Raw genomic sequence first — 10,472 nt, 5'->3', positions numbered from 1 at the left:
GGGGCCAGAGGAGGCCCCGGAGATGCTGGGAGGGCTGGAGCCCCTCTGCTGGGAGGACAGGCTGAGAAAGTTGGGGGGGTTCAGCCTGGAGAAGAGAAGGCTCCAGGGAGACCTTGGAGCCCCTTCCAGTCCCTCAAGGGGCTCCAGGAGAGATGGGGAGGGACTCTGAATCAGGGAGGGGAGCCATAGCAGGAGGGGGAAGGGTTTGACCCTGAAAGAGGGGAGATTGAGAGGAAATCTCAGGAAGAACTTCTTTGCTGTGAGGGTGGTGAGAGCCTGGCCCAGGTTGTCCAGAGAAGCTGTGGCTGCCCCATCCCTGGAGGGGTTCAAGGCCAGGTTGGATGGGGCTTGGAGCCACCTGGTGTGGTGGGAGGTGTCCCTGCCCAGGGCAGGGGGGTGGGACTGGATGGTCTTTAAGGTCCCTTCCAACCCAAACCTTTCCACGATTCTACAACTCTAAGCATGTAGCACCCAGCAGCCAGCACAGCCAGTGGAAGACCAAGTGGTGTCTGGGACGCTGGTCTGTCTGGGCTGTGGATGGGGATGGTTGTGCTGTGGCACCGTGTCACCCACTAGTGGGTACCACCAGGCACCGACCACAATGAGTCACTGCAGAGTGGGGAATTGCCTTTTCTGACACTTTCTCCCTCTGTTTTGGACCCAGACGTACTGTTCCTTGGGTCTCTGCACTTGAATTGTGGCATTTCTAGGTTTGTTGGTGACTTACATTGTCCCCCGTCCTTGGGTACTGTCTGCAGATGGGGCTTGGCCAGCTTTGGTTTTGCCCATTTCACCTGGCAAACAGCTGGGCTCTCCTGTTTTTTCCTGAGCTTCGTCTCTCCTTCCCCTCCTGGTGAGCTGGTAGTGATGGGACCTGTGAGATACCTGTGTGCGTGCCAAGGCGGGGAGTTGCTTTCGGGAAGGTGGCAGCAGCTCTTGCACCGGAGCCGTTGAGGAGCCGATCTCCACGCAATGGGGCCTTCCGCTGACTCAGCAGCAGTGCCGCTTCCTGAGCTGCTCCTCTCCCCGCGGGGTTCCTGCCTGCCCCTGCTTGATACCGGCAAATGAGAGGGTGCTCCGCTCCACATGAGCCCCACTCCTTTCCTGGTGCGTGTCTTGCCCTGGGTGGGCCTGTGGCTGAGGTGAGCCACGCTGCTCCAGGCTGTGGTCAGCAGCTTCTGCTCAACTGCCTTTGCCCCACGGGTCATAGGGTCACAGAATGGCTGGAGTTGGAAGGGACCTTAAAGATCATCCAGTCCCACCCCCCTGCCCTGGGCAGGGACACCTCCCACCACACCAGGTTGCTCCAAGCCCCCTCCAACCTGCCCTTGAACCCCTCCAGGGATGGGGCAGCCACAGCTTCTCGGGGCAACCTGGGCCAGGCTCTCACCACCCTCACAGTCAACAATTTCTTCCCCACATCTCATCTCCATCTCCCCTCTTTCAGTGCCAAACCCTTCCCCCTCGTCCTATGGCTCCCCTCCCTGATCCAGAGTCCCTCCCCATCTCTCCTGGAGCCCCTTGAGGGACTGGAAGGGGCTCTAAGGTCTCCCCGGAGCCTTCTCTTCTCCAGGCTGAACCCCCCCAACTCTCTCAGCCTGTCCTCCCAGCAGAGGGGCTCCAGCTCTCCCAGCATCTCCGTGGCCTCCTCTGGCCCCATCCAACAGCTCCATGTCCTTCTGCTGTTGGTGGCCCCAGAGCTGGAGGCAGCACTGGGTGGGGGGGTCTCCCCAGAGTGGAGCAGAGGGGCAGAATCCCCCCCCTCGCCCTTCTGGCCACGCTGCTGTGGATGCAGCCCAGGATGGAGGGGACTTCTTGGGCTGGTTCACGTTGAGCTTCTCATCCACCAGCACCCTGACCTTTTACCAGCTGTGTGTCCTGACCTTCAGCAGCTGGAAGGGGACAGTCCGGGCAACCCAGCATTTCCCTGAGGCTCTTCCTCTGCTGCTGATCAGTGCCTGGACCACCCCCGAGCTGGAGCAGGGTGCTGTATTCTCCAGCTGCCACCTGCCATGTGACCGTCCAAAACCATCCAAAGTTGTTGATCTTGCCACCATCCAAGTCTAAAAAACCTGACAGAGAGAAGCGATACGCTGCACCGCTTCACACAGGAAATCCAAACTTAACTGAGGTCTGGGGACGTGGCCACATGCTGTAAAAGAGAAACAGGATCCACGCAAGCAAAGGCTTTTTCACCTGCGATGGGCTTTATTTGTGAGGATCCTCCCTGCCCTTCAGGAGAGCTTTCTGTCCGTATGGTCTGTGCAGCAGGACAAGATTTTACATGGCTTGGCATGTGCTTTTGAAGTAATTATTACTGCTCTTCAGGATGGTATGTAGCAAAAAGACATTTGAGAACTCAGCACTTTCAACAGTTAAGAAAGATCTCAAATTAGTCACTAATAAACTCCGTGCACGTCAATCCTCGTAGCTCTCGTTTGCCAATCCCGCAGAGCAGGGCTGAGAAGCTGGTAAGAGAGCACCACCTACTTTTGAAACATTTTTATGTGCCGTTGTATTCGTTTCCGTAAATGAAGAGAAAGGCCAGTAAACAGGAAGCAGAATGTAAAAATGGCATAACTTAGTAAAGCAAATAAAGGCTTCATTGTCTGAGGAACCCCCACTGCTGTGTCCCTGCAGAGTTACCGCATTTTACCTTGGAGAGGCAGGAGATAACACAGCCTGTCTCACGAGCCTTTAAAATGGGAATTGGTCCCAGGGCGAGATGTTTTGAAAGGCAGGTTCTTATTTTTAAGATAGCGACTTAAGTAACTGTGGGATGGAGATGTGTCACCGGAGATGAAGGAGTGTGATGGGCTGAGAAAAGCAGACTTTTCATCTCAGTGCTCAGCCTGCAGAAAGCTGATACAAATCTTCACCCTGTAACCACCCCCAGGGAAAGAAGTACAGGTTGAGCACTATATATGCCCAATATAGCCTAGGTTCTTACGTTGCTGGTTGATTTTCAAGGTCAAATACTCAACAAAAGCATTTACAATACCTGAATGCGTTCTAGATTACCTGAAAAAAAAAATGTGACCTCTTAGAACAGGTTCAGTTTCACGTACCTGCTTAAGAATTAAAAACCTTCTCAGGACCTTGGCAACACCCAGCGAGTTACTGGGTAGCCTGCAGAAGTTAAATATTTTAAAAGTAAGCACTGGCTGAGATCGTGGCACTGGATGGGGAGCCTGTTGTGTGGCAGTATGGATTTACAGCCCGGGGAGTTAAAAGCAATTACGGTTATAAAACGATTAGGGGTTAAAGCCTGGGGGAAAAGATAGCAAATATCTGTAGGACCTTGAGATAACTCAGCTGGGCCTGGCTGCAGGGCAGCCTGCTCCTTGTCTTTTCTTCCTCCGTAAGGAACTCGGGGGCGGTGCAGGTGCCAGGGTTTGCATCTATTGATTTTCACGCTTTTGTAAGGCTGTGTTTGCATGTTCTGTCCTCCACCAGCCATTCGAGGGCTGTGGCAATAAAGTGGGGAAGGAAAACGATACACCTTCAACTTTACAAAATAGCCTTTGCATTGTAATCAGCAAACCTCAAGGAAATTGATCGATACACTCCCCACCCCCCCCCCCCGCTGGTTTTATCTCTTAGAATATAACTACCTTCCCAATGAGTTTGGATGATCAGACCATACCTCTTTTATTAGGGTTTAGCTCATCTTGCTTACTTTTCTCTCCTCTTTTGGCAGTGGGAGATGGGAAAAGATTCTGTTGCAGTGATCCTTCAGAGACCTTTGTGGCTTTCCTGGGACGGAAAGGGGAATATAATAACGATAATATCGCTTTGGGCGTAGCATCTATGTTAGATAAATTCTTCCCTTGTGAAAACAAACTATATCCTTGATACTACAATTGCATTCCACTGGTAGGGTTCTTATCGCCGAGATATCTGATACAATGGGCCGAGTTGGGGTGAAGTCGGGTTGGCAAAGCACTTCTCCAGGAGCTGTGGAGGCGGGGAGTGATGGAGATGGTCCCCTGCCATGGGGAGTCTCAGCCCTGTTTCCTGCCATTCTGCCATGTCTGTGTCTGCGCGACCGCAGCTGGGCTTGGCCAGGAAACTAAACCCGACGTCTCCAAACGCCCGCAGCGTGGCATTAAACAGGTCCTCGGGCCCTTCCTGTGAGGTTAACGTAACGGTGTTAGGGAAGGAATGGATGTGGGAAGGGGGTGTTGTAGAGTATTCTGATTCCAGCAGGTTTCTGTTAGCTTCTCTGTGTGTGCTGAAACGGTGTCATGAGGACCCTGAAGAATCGCTAGAAATCCCACATTTCTCCTCAGCAGAAAGCCCCTTCCTGCTCTCCCTGGAATTCCCCCAGCCTCCTGTGGGAGTAGGGAAGGGCTCTTCCAAAGTGGCCTCCCAGCAGGAAAAACAGTTTGCCCTCCAGGCTGTTTGGGTTTGTGTTGTATCTCCAGAGTACATCGGAATACCTTTGCAGTTACTACTGGCAAACAAGCTGGCATCTCCTTTCACAGGTTATTTTCAGGACCAGACAGAGGAAATGTAGGTGGGGGATGCTGCCGGACCAAATTTCCATATGCCAAAATCCTGCATCACTACCATGGCAATATCAGCCTAAAGAATCATGAAGCCTTAACAACAGTAAAAGTAATTTGTGAGGCTTTTCCTTCCCTCTCTTGTTTTTTTTTTCCATTTTTGCACCCTGTATTTCTCAGCATCCACAAAACAGGAGGTACACCGATGACCTGCAGGACTCAGCTGGATGTCCTGGCTCACCCCACGGAGACCTGCACCCCAAAGTTTTTGGATCCCAAGCCAGACCATTGGTGATGCCCAGATGTTCTGAGCCATCCTGGTGTCCTGCGAAGCATGGCAGTGACACAGGGATGCCCGAGAAGCTCCAGGTGGGAATGCTTTGCAGTCAGTGCTGTGGGGCAGCAGAAATCTGCTGTATTCCGCATCCACACTCTAACACAGAGGGGTTTTGGCAGACAGTTCAGTTCCCAAGTGCTTTTTTACTGTAATTTGTGTTTTAGTTGTCACTCAAAGGGTCTCTGGTTACAGACACAGGGCGAGGATTGCGAGGGGTGGAGGTTTGGAGCTCAGTGGGACCCCAAAGCTGGTTCTTCGTGCGGCTGGAGCCCAGCTTACCCGTAAGGCTTCACACAAAGCCGAGCTCAGCAGGAGCCCGGAGCAGCTGGTCCTGCTGGGCGAGATGCAGCAACCGGCTGTCGGATGCTCCCCCTCAGCTCAGAGCAGAGGTTTCCCCAGCTCTGAATGTCCTCATTTTTTATTTCAAGTGTTGCTTCGGTGGTCAGGAGCCACACCAGGGCACACCTCTGTGCTAGTGAGCTGGCACTGCTCTCGGGATTCTGTGTCCTGGCTGTGCCTTGTCTCTCCTCTCTCTGCCAAGCTGCTTCCCATCACATTTTCTCAGGCAAAGCAGGTCGTTTCATGCCCTTGATTCACTCCTGCTCTGTTTTTTTTTCATCTGATGAAAAATTTGCGTATCTGTGGCAGGAAAAAACAGTCCCCATGTTACTGGTGGGAGGAGGAGATGTGAGTGGGACGCCCAGCTCTGCGCTGTTATTTCTGAGTAGACGACTTGCCTTTCTCCCCCATTTGTGGCTGTCAAGCCTGCATCTCCTCATGCCCATGACCCCAGAAGCCATTATCCTAATGCCTTTAACCAAAACTCCAGCTGTCACTGACAGCTCTTCCTTAAGTAGATAATAGGAGCCCAGAATGAGATCGATCTCTCTCTCTCCCATGGAGCCCTGACACCCTTAAGGACTTCAGTCTCATGCTGCACTTGGGGAAGACGTTGTTTGTCTTTTCTGAGATGGGATTGCGGCGTGTATACTTTAGCCCTTGACTTTGCTCCACTAATTTGGGTCAGGCAGTCTGGAAGAAATGCTGAGATACCTCCTGAGTGGCTGCTGGTGGGTCTGGCCTTGGGCAGGAGGTGTGCCTGGGCCTTGAGGAGGATGTATGGCCATGCCTGGAGCTGAGGCACATCTGCGCTTGGGCAGGAGGTACACCTGACCAAAAATGCAATGCAAAGACATCATCTGTCAGTGTCTTTAGCCCTTTCATCAGGGCAGAGCTGGCTGGAGGCTTGCTCTGTGCTCAGCATCATTGGTGGGGACAGCCTGGAGGGGGTCTGTGGAAGTGGAGGCAGCAGCAGGAGGAGGCTCTGGCTGGGCTGGTGCTTCTCTTGATCTCAGCAACTGGTTCCGCTCTCCTCCTGGCTGGTGTGGGGTCAGGGATGGCTGCTACCTTTAGAGGTGGTCTGCATGGCTTTCACGGATAGACATGACCGTCTGAGGACTCCTCCTCCTATTGTGCATGTTCGCAGCCACCAGAGATCCCCCAGGCCAGTGCTCAGCGTGTCTGAAGAAGTAATGTGTATCTGGAGATGGGGAAAAAAACCCCAAACCAGCCATTTTAGCAATGGCAGTGCCTGGTTTGGGATGAGCTTTGGCTCACTCTTCTAGGAAAGGGGCAGTGCAGCCTGCACTTCTGGACTGACTGGGCTATCTGAGCACCTTGGCTTCAAGCTTTCCTCGCAGCCCCAGGTCTCCAAGGAGCTGGTGAGAGGTGAGGGGCCTGCAGCATCCCCAGCCCCAGCCAGCTGCAGAGTTACTCTCAGGGGGTGTCTGGGGGAGGTCTCTTGGACAGGTCTCCAAGAAAGGCAAAACACACAGTGAAGATCTCAAATGCTCTGTGAAAGTGTTTCTAGACAGCAGTCTATTGAAGCAGCAAATGGGTAAAGGCAAGAGGCTCCTGCATTTTATTCCTTGCATCACATTCTTGTTACTTTTATATCCTTCTCTGAGAACTGAGACACTTCATTACATCTGCAAGTGTTCACAGGTTGCCTCAGACTCTCTTCTGAGCTCTCCCTGGACGCACAGAATCAAAGAATTGTCTAAGTTGGAAGGGACCTTTCATATCATCTAGTCCAACCATCAACCTAACTCTGATAAAAACCATCACTAAACCACGTCACTAAGCATATCCTAGAGCAGGACCATGAACTTAATTTTTTGGCCTACAACAGCTTAACTTGGCCTTTCTACAGCAAGGTGTTGTGTTGAATCTTCACTCCAGGAGCTACATTTTCCTTCCTGCATTTGATGCTCCTTCTCCCCGGTGTCCCTGCTGTGTTGCTGGAGCATTAATGCATCCCCGCTGCCTGCGTTCCTGGCTGCCACGGCAAGGCTGGAGGCAGGAGCTGGTTCCTGAGTGCCAGAGAGCGGAGGCAGCGGGAGCTGCGTCCAGCCGGGCACGGTGGCTTGTGCCTGTAATCCAAGCGCCGGGGAGGCTGAGGCTGGCGGACGGCTTGAGCCCGGGGGTTCTGGGCTGCAGCGAGCTGTGCCGAGCGGGCGTCCGCGCTAAGGCCGGCATCGATATGGTGGTCCTGGGGGAGCCGGGGGCTACCAGGTCGCTTAAGGAGGGGTGAACCGGCCCAGGTCGGAGACGGAGCAGGTCAAAGCTCCCGTGCTGGTCAGTAGCGGGATGGCGCCTGTGAACAGTCCCTGTAGCACAGCCTGGGCGAGAGAGCGGGACCCAGCCTCTTTTGGCGTCTTTTCCCCCTGCAACAACTCTGGGATCATCAGCTGGCTGTGCCGGGGAGCAATCACAAAAGGCTCAAGTGATCCTGGGGAAAGGCACGAGCATCTCCTGCAGGTGTTCCACCTGAAGATGCTGTCCCAGCCGGGCTCACTCCGGTTGTGCTTGTGTTTTGGTGGTGTGACTTCTTGCAGCGGTGAAAGGACACAGCCAGACCTTTGGGATCCCAAGAGATGTACTGGCCAAAATGGGAAATCACAGGCAGCAGAGTTTCCCTGTCATGTTTCTGGCTCAGAGACCCTGCGCGCCCGTGAGTCAGTAATTATCCCTCAAACTCTGCTGGCTTCGGCAGCCCAAGCTGGGGCTCTGGCTCTCAGGAGTGCCTCATTAAGTCTGCTCCATCGGGTATTTACTGCCGCTGCTCATTTGTGTCCCCAGCTCTGAGCTTTACACCCTGAGGAAAACACTGGAGAATCAAGAAGCCATTCTTAGAAGGAGTATTTCAAAGCGGGGACTGGGACATTTCTTTTCTGCTCTTCAGTAAATGAAGTGTCCTGAGCTCTCCTGGAGGTAGAGCTCCCTGATGCCCCTCACTTGTCTTAAAGTGAAAATAGAGCATCACGATGTATCTCTTCTGGCTCAAAATGAGAAGTCTGGGATTTCTGAGCTGCTTAAATCACCTCATGCTCCGAAATCTGTCTCTCCTGTCTATCCATCTGCCTGTTTTCGAACATAAAATACAGGCAGCCCCAGGATGCTCTCCCAGTGCCCCACTGTGGCCAGGCTGAGCCCACACAGGATGGATGTGGAGGAATCTGCAAAAGCCTGTGAAAATCAGCCAGGAACGGTGGCTTGTGCCTGTAATCCAAGGACTGGGGAGGCTGAGGCTGGCGGACGGCTTGAGCCTAGGGGTTCTGGGCTGTAGCAAGCTGTGCTGAGCAGGCATCTATGCTAAGTTTTGGCACCGATATGGTGGTCCTGGGGATGCCAGGGGCCACCAGGTCACTTAAGGTGGGGTGAACCAGCCCTGGTTGGAGACGGAGCAGGTCAAAACTCCTGGGCCGATCAGTATGATGGTGCCTGTGAACACTCCTTGTAGCACCGTCCGGGTGACAGAGCAGGACCCAGTTTTCCTTTTGTGGGGGTCTGTTAACGCATGGGCAGTGCGGAGAAACGGGGAAATCCTGGCCAGGGCAGAGGAGCAGCCACCCCACCTCCCAGAGGGGGTTCTCCAGGGGGAGAGTGAGGAGCAGAAGGGAAAAATAGGAGGCACTGGTGAGGCCCCACCTCAAGAGTTGTGTCCAGTTTTGGGCCCCTCACGACAGAAGAGCCATTGAGGGGCTGGATTGTATCCAGAGAAGGGCAACGGAGCTGGTGAAGGGTCTGGAGCACAAGTCTTGTGAGGAGCAGCTGAGGGAGCTGGGGGTGTTCAGCCTGGAGAAAAAGAGGCTGAGGGGAGACCTTCTTGCTCTCTGCAACTGCCTGAAAGGAGCGTGTAGCCAGGGGGAGGTTGGTGTCACCTCCCAAGGAACAGGCGATGGGACAAGAGGAAACGGCCTCAAGTTGCACCAGGGGAGGTTTAGGATGGATATTAGGAAAAAATTCTTCTCCAGAAAGGTTGTCAAGCACTGGAATGGGCTGCCCAAGGCAGGGGTGGAGTCCCCATCCCTGGAGGGATTTAAAAGGCGGGCAGAGGTGGTGCTGAGGGACATGGGTCAGTGAGGGACATGGGTCAGTGGTGGGTTTTGTCAGTGTTGGGTTAATGTTTGGAGTCAGTGATCGGAAAGGTCCCTTCCAATCTCCACAACTCCAGGACTCCATAAAGCAAAGGGAAAGGCCCAGTCCCCGGCCGGCCTGAGGGGCCCTACAGGCCGCAGGGTACGTTTTCCCCTGCCGGGCGTGGTGGCGCACGCCTGTAGTCCCAGTACGTTGGGAGGCTGAGACCGCTGGATCGCTGGAGACCCGGGTTCGCGGCTGCAGTGCGGCCATTAACTAAGAGCAGGCGTCCGCGCCTGAAGCCGGCATCACAGCGGCCAGGGCAACCCCCAGGAGAGAGAGGGGCAGAGCCGCGGGGAGGTGCTAAGGGGAGACCGGGTTGACCCCCGATGCGGAGCGGGTTTGAGTATGTGTGGAAATGGGTCCCTCAGAGGAATTACGCCCCATCCGGGTCGAGGCTCCCGTGTCGGCCGACGGCGGGATCGCGCCCACCTTAAGGTGGTGGTGCCTGTAGACGAGGCCCGGGCTAGGCTACCCAGCGAGACGCGGGCTCCAACCCCTGCCCGCTGCTCACCCCCGAGGAGATGGGGGTCCGGCCCGGCCCGCTCGGTAGCGCCTCTTATTCCCCCTCAGCGTGGGGTCCGGCCTGGCCCGGCCCGGGCCCTGCCGGCGGCACCGGGGTTGCGTGAGGCGGTAGCCGGGTTGTGAGGCGCCTTTCCGGCGTGGGGCAGCGTAGGGCCTGTCTGGTGGTGCCTGAGTGACCCCCCAGCCCCCACAGATTGCCTGTCACACCGTCAGGGAAGGCCTGGTGCTCCTGTCCCCCGTCCCCCCAACTGTCCTCCTCCTGCCCCCCAACACTGTCCTGCCCCTGTCCCCCCCCACTGTCCTCCTCCTGTCCCACAGCCTCACTCCCTGGGGGACAGTTGAGTGCTCTTCCTTTCCCCTTCACATGGAGAAGGTGCTGTGGCCTGTTGTCTGCTCTCCCACCCAGTTGAAAAGCTCTAAATGCTCCTCACAGCCATGCCCCGTGGAGCTCTGATACCCTTCTGAGGTGTCCAGGGCAATCTGGACAAAACACTGACGAAACTGACCTGCCCAGGCCATTTCTGTGCTTGTACTGGGAATACTGGTGCCCCGTGCTGGCAAAGGACTCCCCGGGTGATGCAGAAGTTTGCCCGGAGGAGCAAAGTGCTCTGGTATAACCAGTA

This window comes from Calidris pugnax, unplaced genomic scaffold (assembly GCF_001431845.1).
Source record: "Calidris pugnax isolate Ruff unplaced genomic scaffold, ASM143184v1 scaffold10, whole genome shotgun sequence".
In the NCBI taxonomy this organism is placed as follows: domain Eukaryota; kingdom Metazoa; phylum Chordata; class Aves; order Charadriiformes; family Scolopacidae; genus Calidris; species Calidris pugnax.
Note: the sequence above shows the minus strand (reverse complement) of the source record.